The sequence below is a fragment of the Mirounga angustirostris genome, unplaced genomic scaffold (genome assembly GCF_029215605.1).
Source record: "Mirounga angustirostris isolate CCGP_5_RB_7025 unplaced genomic scaffold, mMirAng1.0.hap1 SCAF_8, whole genome shotgun sequence".
In the NCBI taxonomy this organism is placed as follows: Eukaryota; Metazoa; Chordata; class Mammalia; order Carnivora; family Phocidae; genus Mirounga; species Mirounga angustirostris.
The window spans coordinates 145,951,920-145,966,643 of record NW_026991716.1 but is presented as its reverse complement, the minus strand read 5'-3'; the positions used below and the strand labels follow the sequence as shown (position 1 = coordinate 145,966,643).

Here is a 14,724-nt window from a genome sequence, read left to right as displayed (position 1 = left end):
AATGCATGGACAAGGTTGGGAGGAGCTGTGTTGACTTGCTCCCCGCAGAGGGCATGAGCCCAGCTGGCGCTGCCTACTGTGTGTAAAGACTGTGGAACAGCTAGATGGTGGCTTGGCCAGAGCAACTGTCTGCCGGACTGTGAAACTGAAACCCCAGGCTTTTTATTTTATTATTTTTTAAGATTTTACTTACATATTTAGAGAGCACGTGTGTGCTTGTGGGGAGGGGTGGAGGGAGGGGGAGAGAGAATCTCAAGCAGACTCCATGGGGGCTTGATCTCATGGCCCCGAGATCATGACCTGAGCCAAAACCAAGAATTGGACGGTCAACCGACTGAGCCACCCAGGTGCCCCTCAAACCCCAGACTTTCTAGACAGATGTGCACACAGTCTTTGGGTTGTTTGGAGAAAACCACAGAGAATTATGACTTCCCTTGGGCTTCATGAAGGTGAAAGGAGTTTTAACCTATACGCACATTACAAAATTCTGACAAGGCAAATGATGCTGAAGGGTGGAGAATTTCCCTCAGAAATTGCTCCATTGGAAGCCTGGAGTAATGTCACATTCCTTCTTACAGTTTTCACAAATTGGACAGAAACATTGACCAGTCAAAACTTATCAGGAAGTTTGGTGTAGGTTTGGAGGCACTTTTACTTTCTCTTATCCCTGTAATAAATTTCCATCGTTCCGTGTCCCTCATAATGCTATAAGAAAAATAATTTTGGAATTTTACAGCAGAGAAAACCTAAGTAGCTGTTCAGTGGCTCAAAATTTACACCCAGTTTGGAGCTAGGCCCTCCTGATACTTCAACCCCTCTCATTCTGACACTGCCTTTGCTGTGGGCCTGGGTGCTGATGTGTCTGTCCTAAATTAGGAACTTTCCTAGAGGGCAAGGTCTTATCTTTGTTTATGATCTGAAGTGACTGCATGCTTTGGTTTATTATGAAGTACAAGCTATATTTTCCTTGAATTCCTCCACTGCTTCATCCATTCATCCATGGATTTTATTACGGAACATTTCAAATGCACACAAAAGAGGTTGAGAGACCAGTACGGTGAAACCTTATGTGCCCCTCACCCACTTCAATAACTCCTCATGGCCAGCCTATTTCATCCTTCCCACCCCCCAGATTATTTTGAGGCAAATCTCAGAAATTCTATAAAACTTCATCTGTAAATATTTCAGCCCTGAAAAAGGTAAAAAGATAATGACCATATATTAAAATATAACCACAGTATCACAATCAGAGCTTTAAAAATTAACTGATTCCTCAATCAAATTTCCAGTCTATGTTCAAATTTCCTTGATTGTTTCATAAATGTCTATTTATAGTTCATTCAAGTCAGGAGCGAAATACATCTCTCTCTCTCATTCACCTGAAATTTAGATGTCAAAGAGGCCGGGTGGTTTGTCCTGCTGACTTCCCTGCTCTCTGGACATTACTGATTGCAATTCTGTAGTTTCTATAAATGTCTTTTCTTGTAAATTGGTACATTTAGAGGCTTGATCAGATTCAGTTCAATTTTCCACTAACAGAGCAATAGACGCTTATGAGTCTTACTATTGCTTAGATGAGCAAATTAGATGTTTCTATTAAACTAATGCACCAGTGTACCTGGGCCACTGGTCACTTTTCCAGGCAATTTTGGCAGAAATGGATCAACAAGTTTCCAGCACTACTCAGGAGACTCTGACCTCTTAGTAGGGTGGCTCATCAGCCAAGGAGGGGGAGGATTCAAAAGCCCAGGACCAAAGGGACATCACAGAAACGAGAGGAGCACGTATGTTTGTTCTTAATATTGGAACATAAGACCTGTTCTCTCCAGCTGCTGAGTTTACCAGGCTTTCTGAAAGATCTCGTAGTGAACATACAGGCGGTACTGAAAAACAGCCCCTCTTCCTCCTGTAGTGACTTACTGAAGTATTCAACTTTCCATTATCTTCATTATAACAAGTGATATGACACATATCTCAGAGTACTACTGATTTTTCAGTTTATGCCATGATAAGATAGCCTTCGGTTCCTTCTCAGGTGGCACCCCCCGCAGGCAGGGCGGATGCCCCTTCCCTCGTGGGGGAGGGGGGCTGGGGGGGCACTCGGCCTCTGCAGGAGCAGTTCCTCGCTGCGCCAGTCCCCCGCGCTACGCAGGAAGCCCTTCAGCTGCTGCTTCCCAGCAGGGCCTTTCCTTCCAAGGTTTCTTGCTTTTTGCTCTTAAACATGGTTTCTACTCTATCTTGTTACCCTGCTCGGTGTCAATAATATAAATGTCCCTTTAACATAACATAATAAAATAAAATTTAAAAAAAAGTCACTTGCTTTCTCAAATAGCAAACTTTCCAGCCTATCTGATCCACTTGCCTGATCTTGTGAGTCCTCTTACAGTTCAGCCCCTCTATTCGACAGTGTTTCCTGAGCTTGCTTTTGGTTAGCACCTTTATTTACACGTTTTATTCCTAAGGGGTGGTAGTAATAAGGCCCCGTTAGTCTCATCTCAGCTCTGCCATTATTTGTATTACCGCTGTGTTGGGACTATTTCGGGAGAGTGCCTCAGTGACAGCTGTGGGACACATTTAACCTGCTGAAATGTCTGACAGAACGCCCTTCATGTTCCAGCTTCTGTATGTGGCTCTGCCTGGGCACAAGTGGCAACAGGGTAAGTGTGACTGGTACCTCTTCTGGGAGGCTCAGGTGGTCCAGATTCCCTTTTAGAGACTTCAGAGTCAAGCTATTCGTAGTGATGACTCCTCACACTCCAGCTGCCACGCCTGCTCCCTGCTGGCGGCGGTGACTCGGATCCCTGACGGCCTTAAAAGGAAAGGACTTGGGAAATGCTGCCCTGAGTCAGACCGCGGGCTGCACAGGCCGGCGCTTCTCCCTGAGGGCAGTGCCAAGGGAACGGTTCATGGGCGCGAGAGGGCATCCTCCCAGAGCCTGGCCTCAAAATAGCCTGGCTGTCCTGAACTTCCCTAATAGCCTGCCATGAATCAATCACCCACAATCTATGTAAAGCCACTGAAAACCTATTTATATTTTATCTTGGTGCCACCAGGAAGAGCCGATGAATTCAAACTATCATTCCTGAGCCATTTTGTTCTTCTTCTCCCTTGTTTTCCTAAAACTAAAGCTGTCTTTAACTTTTAGGGCTGTCCTCTTGCCTCTATGACCTGGGACTACATGGAATGTCATGAGTCCCATCAACTTGTGAATGTACCTCGGAGGGTCCAGCTGACATTGAGGGTGACCATTCACTGTCACAGACACCTTCAGTTGGTGTACTGGAGGGGAACACAGGTCACCCATGAGACCTCAGTGTATGGGCAGAAACTAAGTATCTTGCCTTTTGGAGTAGTTCCATCTCAAAGAATTGTTATCCCACTTTCATGACTACAGTCCAAAATAAGCTTTTATAGGGAGAATATTCCATGCAAATGTGGCCAATGACCTGGGCTGGGCCACAGCCACACTCCATTTCTCTACCACACTATAGCTGTGACAAATGCATGTGGCAGGAGGTCAAATTAGGGAGGATACAAAGAAAAGTTTCAGATTGGAAGTGAATTTATGCGAATTTCCATCCAGAGAGTCTGAGCTGGGCTCACTCAGCAGCCTGGGCAGGCTTGGACGACAAGAGGAGCTCAAGGTGTCCAATGAGCTCCTGGGTGTTTATAAGCTATCAGGTTAGAGTGGGGTCCAGGCAATATTTTGTAAAATCTAACAGAGATTGGACACTTACATGAAATAGGGCCCAAGAACTGTGGTGGAGTCAGTCCCCCTGGGGCTCCTCTCCTCAGGTTTGCGCTGTGGTCTGCCCCTCACACACTTGCCACATTGAACACTGAGAACTGCTGTGCTGCAGCCAAGCTCACCTTGCGGTGCCTTTTCTCCCACTCACTTTTCTGGCAACACCGTGCTTATTGTTGCCCAGAGACACCTGCAGGGTTGCTGGCTGTAGGCTCTGGAGTCCAATCCTATCACTTCCCAGCTGGGTGGCCTTGGGCAAAGTACTGGACGTGGGGAAGCTGTGGTTTCCTCGCCTGTGAAATGGGGTTATATCCCCATATCTCTGGGTACTTCTTCAGAGTGAGGAGTAAATGAACTAATGTGTGTAAGTGCTCGGCCCGGGGCCTGACACATGGTAGTACATACTCGGGGAATTACATTTATTATGATTAGGACCTCAATAGTATTCCTGCCCTCCAGAGGGGACTACAGCCCTCCCCACCCCAACCTGCCTGGAAACTCTTATGTACCCTTCAAATCCCTCAAGTTGTGGCTCAGGGCAGCCACCTCTGACCCCTCCCCACCTCCTAATTCACTTGCCTCTCTCCTCTTGTGCAGATGCTCTGCAGATGGTGACCCTGCATGTGTTGTCCACCATCAGCCCAGAGGGCAAGGACCTCACCTGCTTTGCACTCCTGGCTCTAGATCCATGTCCACCATTATTGCTTAATAAATACTGTTGAACCAGTTAATCACATCAATTTAGTGGTTTCTTGGATAAAGCTTTGGCTGGCAACTATAAATGTCTTTGATTCTTGAAGAATTCATTGTTACTAAATCCAGTTCTGTAGGAAAACCCTACCCAACACTGTGTGGATCAGTGGGGGTGGGGTGGAAAAGATAAAAAGAATTCTTGGTGTAGAAAGTTTGAGGAACTACTGAGCTAGCATCTCCTCCCATCCCAGCAGAAGCTTGATCTCCAAATTAAGCATTTGTTTCTGAGCTTAGGGAGCAGCAGCTGCTACAGAAGGTTAGGATACAGGGCTTTGCAGCTGACCAGTACCCTTCCTGAATCAGCGTCCCCCCTCCAGCAGGCGTGCGCCCCTGTTGGCTTTCTCTGAGCTGGCCTCCAGCCCCTGGCCACTCCCTAAGGTCCCTTGGGGTCACTTTGTTGCCTACAGTCTTGAGATTTGGGAACAGCTCCTCTCAACCTTCTGCCTCTGTTTAGCAGTTAAAATTCCATATGTGTAAAATGGAGTAAATGATCCAGTATGATATGGTGACTGTTTTTAGACCCCAAAACTTCATTTTTAATTGGTGTTTAATAATCTTGTATTTGAACTAAAATGATAAAATCCTAGTTGTGGGTCCTTATCCTTCAGTATCTCATGAAATCAGTTTTCCCAAGCATATGGCTTTTTCGTTTTGTTTTTTTTAAAGATTTCATTTATTTATTTATTTGAGAAAGGAGGTGGGGAGTGTGAGCATAAGCAGGGGGAGAGAGAGGGAGGGGAAAGAATCCACGCTCAGCACAGAGCCTACAGGTCTCGATCTCACAACCCTGAAATCATGACCTGGGCTGAAACCAAGGGTCGGACCCCTAACTGAACCACCCAGGAGCCCCATGTCTTCTCCAGTTTTACCCACCATGTGTAAGTTACCATTTTGCATACTGGTTTGCTAGATGAGAGGCTTCTCTCTCACACACACACACACACGCACACGCACGCACACACATGCACACACACCCCTACAAAAAAAAATCCACTTTCTTGGAATCCATCTTTCTATTCCCAGGCCTACAATGGTCCGAGGAGTTATGGGAACAATTTTCTCTTCCTTGTCTCCACTGCTACTTTAGTTCTAGTGCAGACCCTGCTTGTCTTGAACCTGGATGACTCCAGTAATCTCCTCACCAATCTCCTGGCCTTCACATCTTTGCCTCACCCCTTCTGCTCCCCACAGGGCAACAGGTGTGTTCTTGCTTAAATGCAAATCTGACCTACCATTTCCCTCCTTGAAATTCTTCGTGGCTCTTGTTTTTACTCACTTTAAAATATTTACATACAATAGAATTAACTCTTTTATGTGCACTTGTATGTGTTTTGACAAATGCATACACTTAGTAACAACCACCACCACAATCCAGATACAGAAGAGTTGCTTCTCCTCACAAAAATCCCCTGCGACCTCTCCCTCAACCATGGATCTATTTTCCATTCCTTTAATTTCACCTTTTCCACAATATCATATAAATGGAATCATACACCTAAGTATTTAATTTTTTTAAGTGATTGCAAATGGTACTGTATTTTTACTTTTGGTGTCCAAGTATTCATATCTGGTATATAGAACTTATTATTGGTTTCTGTGTATTTGTCTTGTATCCTGCAACCTTCCTGAATTCCCATATTAGTTTTAGGTGTTTCTTTTTACAGGTTCCTTGATACTTTCTATGTAAACAGTCATGTTGTCTGTAAGTACAGATAGTTTTATTTCTTCCTTTTCAACCTGTATACCTTTTATTTCCTTTTCTGGGTTTATTGCACTGGCTAGAACTTCCAGTACTGTGTAGAGTAAGAGTAGTGAGAACAAACATTCTTGCCTTATTTCCAATCTTAGAGGGAAAGCATTTAGTCTTTCACCATGAAGTAGGTTAGCTATAGGTTTTTTTGTAGATGTTCTTTAAAGTTGAGGAAGACCCCTCTATTCTTATTTTTCTGAGACCTTTTAATCATGAATGGGTGTTGGATTTTTTCAAATGCTTTTCCACATCATTTGATATGAGAGTATGACTTTTCTTCTGAACCTGTTAATTTGGTGAATTATTTCAAATTAAAAATGATATAATTTGATATAATTGATATAATTTAAATTATATTTTTAAATTATTAATTTTTTAGTATTGAACCAGCCTTACATTTCTGGAATAAACCTCACTTGGTCATGGTGTATAATTCTTTTCATGTATTGCTGAATTCTATTTGTTAATATTTTGTTAAGGCTTTTTGCACCTATATTCATGAGGGATATTTGTTTATGATTTTCATTTTTTGAGTACTGTCTTTATCTGCTTTTGAATAAGGGAAATACTAGATTCATAAAATTAATTGGGAAGTGTTCCCTCCTCTTCTATTCTCTGAAAGATATTGAACAGATTTGGTGTTAGCTCTTCTTTAAACATTTGGTAGAATTATCCAGTGAAACCATCTGGGCCTGGGGATTTCTTTGGGAGTTTTTAAATTATGAATTCAAAGTTAAGAGTTATAGAGCTAATCGTTATGCAACTAATGAATCATTGAACACTACATCAAAAACTAATGATGTACTATATGTTGGCTATCTGAACATAATAATAAAATCTAAAAAAAAGAGTTATGGGGCTATTCAAATGATTGATTTCATATTGAATGGGTTGTGGGAGGTTGTGTTTTTTAAGAATTGGTCTATTTCATCTAAATTGTCAAATTTATGTGTGTAGAGTTGTCCATAGTGTTACTTTTGATCTATGTGATGTCTGATGTCTTTAGTGACATTGCCTGTTTCATTCCTGATATTGGTAATTTGTGTGTCTCTCTCTGTTTTGCTAAAGGTTTGACAATTTTATTGATCTTTTCAAAGAATAAGTTTCTGTCTTAATGGTTTTTTTCCTAGTGTTTTAAATTTCATTGATTTCTGCTCTTTATTATTTTCTTCTTCCTGCTTGCTTTGTGTTTATTTTATTCTTTTCTAGGTTCTTGAAATGGGAGCTTAGATGATTGATTTGAGACATACAGAACGTGTTCTCCAAACACAGTAGACTCAAACTAGAAATCAATAACAGAAAAAAGAAAAATAACAGGAAAATCTCAAAGATGAAGCCATAAGGAAAATAAACCAAATACATTGATCTAAATAAAAATGATGTACAGCATACCATATTTATGTGTATGCTTCTAACTAAATCTGTTAAATTTCTTGAGGTCTTTTCTTTCTTTTTTCCCTCCCAGATATCTTGGTATATCTTCCATGGGCACTTGAAAAGAACATGTATTCTCTTGTTGTTGGTGGGACTGTTGTATAAATATTGATTAAACCTTCTTGGCTGGTTTTCAGTTGTTGAGAGAGGGATGTTCTCAACTCCAACTGTAATAGTTGATTTGTCTGTTTCTCCTTTCAGTTCTAAAAGTTTTGCATCATATAGTTTGAAGCTTTGTTGTTTGGTACATACCAGTTTAGGATTGCTATGTCTTCTTGGTGGACTGGCCCTTTTATCATTATATATATATGACTTATTTGGGCTCTGGTAATTTCTTTGCTCTGAAGTCTACTTTATTTGATAGTAATATAACCACTTCTGCTTTCCTTTGATTACTATTTGCACAATATATATATTTCAACTTTTCTACTTTCTGCCTATTTCATTATATTTGAAGTACTTATAAACAGCATAATGTGAGGTTATGCATTTTAATCCTCTCTACCAATCTTTCTTTTAATTGGAGTGTTTAGACCATTTATAAGTAATTAAATTGTTGATGTTAGGGTTTAAGTTGCCGGCTTATTTTTTATTTTCTGTTTGTTCTCTCTGTGTTTTGTCTCTTTGCTTTTTTTTCTTAACTTTTTGTAGATTACCATTTTTTTTACAATTCCATTTTGATTAGTCTATATAAATTTTTTAAATTGTGTCTCTTTATATAGTGTTTCTACTTATTACATTATTTATATAACGATCCAAGATTCCTTCTTTTCTTCATTCCTATCTGTTTAGAGAACTTCCCTTAGCCATTAATTTAGGATAGGTCAGCTGGCAACAAATTCTCTTAATGGTCCTTCATCTGAGCATGTCTTTATTTCCCCTTCATATTTTCTCTGGATATGTGATTCTTGGTTGATAGTTCTTTTCTTTCAGAACTTGAAAAATGTGTTGCTTTCTTGATTTCTGATGAGAAATCTACTGTCATTTGAAATGTTTTCCCCTATAGGTAAGGTGTCATTTCTCTTGCTGCTTTCAACATTTTTTCCTATTCTTTAATTTTCAGAAGTTGAGTTATGGTGTGTCCTGATGTGTATTTCTTTGGGGTAATCCTGTCTGGGGTTCACTTAACTTTTTGAATCTATAGATTTACATATCTTTTGCTAAATTTGGGAAACAACCATCATCATCATCATCATCATCATCATTTAGTACTTTATGTCCCACCCTCTTTCTTCTCTCTCTTTGACACTCCAATGATATGAATGTTAGATCTTTGACTATGGTCCTACAGGTCCCTGAGGCTCTGTTGTTGTTGTTGTTGTTGTTTTTTAAAAAAAAACTTATTTTCTTTCTGTTGTTCAGATTGGATAATTTCCTTTTTTTTTTTTTTTTTTAAAGATTTTATTTATTTATTTTGACAGGGAGAGAGAGAGAGACAGCGAGAGAGGGAACACAAGCACGGTGAGTGGGAGAGGGAGAAGCAGGCTTCCCGTGGAGCAGGGAGCCCGATGTGGGGCTTGATCCCAGGATCCTGGGATCATGACCTGAGCCAAAGGCAGATGCTTAACGACTGAGCCACCCAGGTGCCACGATTGGATAATTTCTATTTTTCTATATTCTTGTTCAGTGATTCTTTCTTTTATCCCCTCCATTCTGCCCTTGGATCCATCCGTTGAATTTTTTATTTCTTTAATGTATTTTTTCAGTTCTAAAATTTCCATTTGATTCTTCTTATATCTTCTATTTTTTTGCTGAGATTTTGTATTTTTTCCATTTATTTTTAGTGCATTTATATTGCTTGCTGAAGCATTTTTATGATGATTTAAAAATCATTGTCAGATGATTCTAACATCTCTGTCAGTGGTAGAAAAAATCCTTGTTGTTTCAGTATCTCACCAACATATGATATTGTCACACTATTTTTTTTTAAGCCATTCTGCTAAGTGTGTAGTGGTATCACATTGTAGTTTTAATTTGCATTTTACTAATGACTAATAATGTTGAAAATCTTTTGCTTATTTTTATAATAAATTGTTTATTTTCTTATTATTGCATCTTCATTAGTTTTTAAAAAGCTCCCTAGCATCTAGAACAATCGTTGGCATGACATATGGGGTCCTGTATAATATGACCCCTGCCTGTATTTCCAACTTCATCTTCCAGTTGAGTATTGCCTTGATGGCCTCACTCATGATTGAAAAAATATTATAAGATCACAGTAGACTTCCTTCATATTCCTACTCCCAAATCTATAACCCTATCTACACCTGTCACTCTTTATGCCATCCTAATATAACTGGAGAAGTGTCTTTCCTCCTAACAAAGATCAATCCTTTTACAGAAGTTTTTGATCCCATTCCCTCTCACATTGTCTAGGATGTCTTTCCTTCCATTATTCCCTTTTCTGTCATGTACAATTGATCTTTCATTAGCACTTGATCATTCTTTTTTTTTTTTTTTAAGATTTTATTTATTTGACAGAGAGAGACACAGCGAGAGAGGAAACACAAGCAGGGGGAGTGGGAGAGGGAGAAGCAGGCTTCCCGCTGAGCAGGGAGCCCGATGCGGGGCTCGATGCAGGGCTCAATTCCAGGACCCTGGTATCATGACCTGAGCCGAAGGCAGATGCTTAACGACTGAGCCACCCAGGCGCCCCAGCACTTGATCATTCTTACCAGTAAACTAATGTGCTCTTGTATATCCCATCACAAGGAAACAAGAGAACCTCTCTTGCCCCCAATTCCCTTCCAGCTACTATTTCCTTACACTAATCCTCTTTATAGTCAAATTTCCCAAACACATTTTCTATAAATGCTGGTCCCACTTCTTCCTTTCCTGTTCCTTCTTTCTTGCCTCTAACCCCTGAAGTGTTTTCGTCAGGGCACTTTTGATCTACTTGGGCAAAATCTAATGAAGAAATCTCTTGCTTGACCACTGCCTTCTGTTTTGAAGCAACCTCTGGTCTTAGCTTTGGTGATGCCATATTCCCTTGTGTTTCTCCTGTTTCACTAGCTGCTCCTGTGTACCTTCCCCTTTTTTCTCCATCTTCTAGCTGTGGATGATTCTCAGGGATCAGAAGGCTACTCTTGAAGAAAGCTGGAAATACTTGGCTTTTATGTTATATTACACTGCATGGAGATATCTTTTCACCGAAAAGGAGTCCATGATTATATGATGAGTCAAAATTCTACTAACCACTCACATACAGCCTTATTCTCTCCAGAACTAACTGCATGCTGGGTCTGTAGCTCTCAGGCCACCCCATATCTCCAGGCTCCTAGCTTCCCAGGCTTGTCTCCCTTCTGAGATGGGATGTATTCATGCTGTTAGAAAAGCGTCCCTCAGCTCCGCAGGTATCAGCTTCTATCTCTCTCAGCTACCCTGTCTGAGTATTCTTTTTCACAGCAAACTGATTATTGTGTTCCTAGTAATTAGCACCATCTGCAATTATTTGTTCATACCACTTGAGGATAATCAGTTTCTCCCATTAGATTAAACCGTTTGGAGGCAGCAACTCTGTCCCAGTGTTTGGAACAAACACCAGTGTAGAGCAATACACTAAAAACCAGTGAAGCCTGCATTTGTGTACAAATTCATATTTACACGCAAAGAGACTACGTGTACACATACTCATGAGTACAGGCAATTCTCATTACTCACTGATGCTGTATTTGTGCATTTGCTTGCTTGCTAAGACTTCTTTGTAACCCCGTGGTCGCAAGGGACAAGAGCAGAGCTGGGGAAAGTGAGTCAGCCGTGTGCATGCTCCCAGCTGAGGTGGAACCAGGTGACACTCTGCCTTCCTGTTTCAGCTCTCGCTGTAAAGAAGGATCCTTTTTGCCACCTAGTTAGTGCCACGTTTTCACATTTTTGTGCTTTTTATTGGTGATTGTGCGTTTATTGGTGATCATTTAAAGTGGCCCTCAAGCCTAGTGCTGAAGTGCTGTCTAGCGATCCTAAGTACAAAAAGACTGTGATGAGCCTCGTGGAGAAAATACGTGTGTAGATGGTTCATCCAGGCCTGAGTTAGAGGTCTGCTGGTTGTGAGCTCAATGTTCACGAGTCAACAATAAATATTAAATAAGATGTCTTGAATAGAAATGCACCTAAGACAGGGTGACATATTGATTGGTTGTTGAAAATATTGTGACCAGAGGGTCACAGGAACCTGACCCTGGTATTTCTGCTGGGAACAATGATTTAGTCTTCACTAATTCAGAGTTTGTGGTGACTTTATAGAACATAATTACTGCAAACAACAAGACTCGATGGTAAAAATGCATATACATTTCTCCAGTTTGTTTCCCTCAGTTGTCAGTTGTGGGGGAAGTTGGAAAAAAATGTGTGTGTATACACACACACACACTTGTGTGTGTGTTTGTATTTTGTCTGTCTTCTATGAATTGCCTGTTTATTTTCTTTGTTCATTTTTCTTTTCTTTTTTTTTTTAAAAATTTTATTTATTTATTTGACAGAGAGAGACACAGCGAGAGAGGGAACACAAGCAGGGGGAGTGGGAGATGGAGAAGCAGGCTTCCCATGGAGCAGGGAGCCCGATGTGGGGCTTGATCCCAGGACTCTGGGATCATGACCTGAGCCGAAGGCAGACGCTTAATGGCTGAGCCACCCAGGCACCCCATCTTTGTTCATTTTTCTATTAATTGTCTTTTTCCTACCAATATAAATAATTTATCTATTATGCATGTTAATTCTTTATCTCTTACATACTTTGCAAACAGTTTATTCCAGTTGCCACTCTTTAAACTTCACTTATGTGGTCTTTTCACACAAGGAAGTCTCAAATGTTTAATGTTAAATCTGCCAGTCTTTTCCTTTGTGGCTTCTGGGTTTGTTTTTTTCATCGGACGGCCTTCTTCAACGTATATTGATAAAATAGACTTCCCTGTTTTCTACTATGTTTTTGAAGGAAGGGAGCCTTCTACTTCATCTGGCTATTTTCAACATTTTAAGGTGGGAAACTGCTGAATTAGCAGCTGCTTAGCTTTCTTCTTCCCTCTTTTCCTAGCCTTATTTTCAGTTAATGACCCATGATCAGAATTGACTGATTGCCTCCTAAGTGAGGAGCCTCTGCCTGTGTGTCTTACTCCATCCACACTCTTCCTCTCCCAGCTTTGCCCCCCAGCTGCCTGTCAGTCTGAGGTGGGCTCAGGCTCACCGTCTGGTGACACCAGTTGGTCCTGGCACAGCAGCTCTACTTTCCTCAAGAGCCTCCACCCCAGCCCGCTTCTTGCAGTAAGTCCTTATGTTTCCAGTTATCCTTTATGCTTAAGGAAGTCTTTAAAAGATATTTGTGTATAAGTACAGCCTAAAGTCCATACTTTAAAGAAGACCTTAATGGCCAGAGACCTGTTTATTTATTTGTGCCTTACGTTTATTTATTTTATTTAGTAATCTCTACACCCATCATGGGCTCAAACTCACGACCCTGAGATCAAGAGTCACACACACTCTTCCAACCGAGCCGGCCAGGTGCCCCAGGCCAGAGACCTTTTTAAAGCCTCTGAAGAGAGGGGCGCCTGGGTGGCTCAGCTGGTTAAGCGTCTGCCTTCGGCTCAGGCCATGATCCCGGGGTCCTGGGATCGAGCCCCGTGTCGGGCTCCCTGCTCGGCGGGAAGCCTGCTTCTTCCTCTCCCTCTGCCCCTCCCCACTGCTTGTGCTCACTCTCTCTCTGTCAAATAAATAAATAAAATCTTTAAAAAAATTTAAAAAAACCCCTCTGATGAGAGTAGAAGAGCAGAGAGTCCTGACTTCACCAAGATGGGTGTTTGCCTCTTTTCTACAGCACCCACTGTCCCTGAACTTCCTTACTGGCTGTGTGACAGCTCCTCATGCAGAAGGCCAGGCTGTAGCCAACTGGGAGTGGGAGCTTGGAGCCTGGCCTTGGATCTTCGGGCATCTGGTCATGTCATGTAAGTGAGGCACCTGCCAGTAGCTGCCAGGCTGGACACGTATGGCAGGATCACCCACCAGAGTGACACAAAGCCCTTTCTGCCCTCTCTGCTGGCCAAGGAACCTCGAGGCTGAAATGAGGTCTCCCTACATTGGTGCTGATGAACCACTGTCTTTGGGCCTTGGTTGGGTAAGAAGTTAATGTGTACAGACTACCTCCTGCTTCCATCTCCTTATCCTTTGTGTCTTCTAACTCAGTAAAGCTGAGGAATGGATAGAAAAGAACTTGCAAATGCTTAGATTTTTTCCTCATCAGTCTCAGTTCCAGGGGATGAGCAGATCAGAGACATACAGCTTTGCAGGAATGACACCAAGTAAGCAAAACCCAACTCAACCGAACAGTTACCAACATTCGAAATACCAGAGCATGAGAGTCTTTTTTTGCAGATATTAGCTATGCTCTATTTTCTGTTGTGAAGACCCCTAAATCTTTCTCCGGCGGAAATATTTCTTTCAGCCTCAACAGACCCTGTGTCCAGAACCATTTGCTGTTTTTCATACTCTTTAATAAACTTAATTTGTTTAAAGAAAAAACTTTTTCCTAAAGAATCTGGCTACTAGAGATCTAATCCGGTGCCACGCTTTTCTGGCAATCCAGAGAGTCACAAACATGGTGATGGTGATGGTGAAGGCAAAGAAAAGGCCTTCAAAGGTAACAGGAGAGAGATGCTTGCTTCTTCTGTTTCTGGGGAACTCTGAGCCCCTCACACATCACCCTTCCAGTAGGCTGTGGGGTTGGTGCTGCGGCCCAGGAGGCTTTACCACCTGGATGCTTCTGGAAGCTGACATGTTCCCTTTCTGTGGTACATGGGTTAGCCAACTATTTCCAAATACAGGTGACCCTTAAACAAAGTGAGCGTTAGGGTTGCCCACCCCTAGTGCAATAAAAAAGCCTGTGTATAACTTCTGATTTCCCAACAACGGAACTACTTAAAAGCCTACTTGTTGATAATATAAAGAGTCGATTAACACATATTGTGTATGTCCTATGTGTTATGTACTATGTGCTTACAATAAATTAAGCTGGAGAAAGGAAAGAAAATGTTACGGAAGAAAAATTACATTTGTAGTA

The 14,724-nt window shown here is 41.5% G+C and overlaps 1 long non-coding RNA gene across 1 annotated transcript; it reads left to right on the top strand.

Annotated features, from left to right (window-relative positions):
- Positions 1 to 9,100: 9,100 nt before the first annotated feature.
- Positions 9,101 to 14,072, top strand: LOC135365654 (uncharacterized). Its single transcript, XR_010413856.1, has 2 exons — positions 9,101 to 9,143; positions 13,486 to 14,072. It is a non-coding gene; the product is annotated as an uncharacterized LOC135365654 (long non-coding RNA).
- Positions 14,073 to 14,724: the final 652 nt, after the last annotated feature.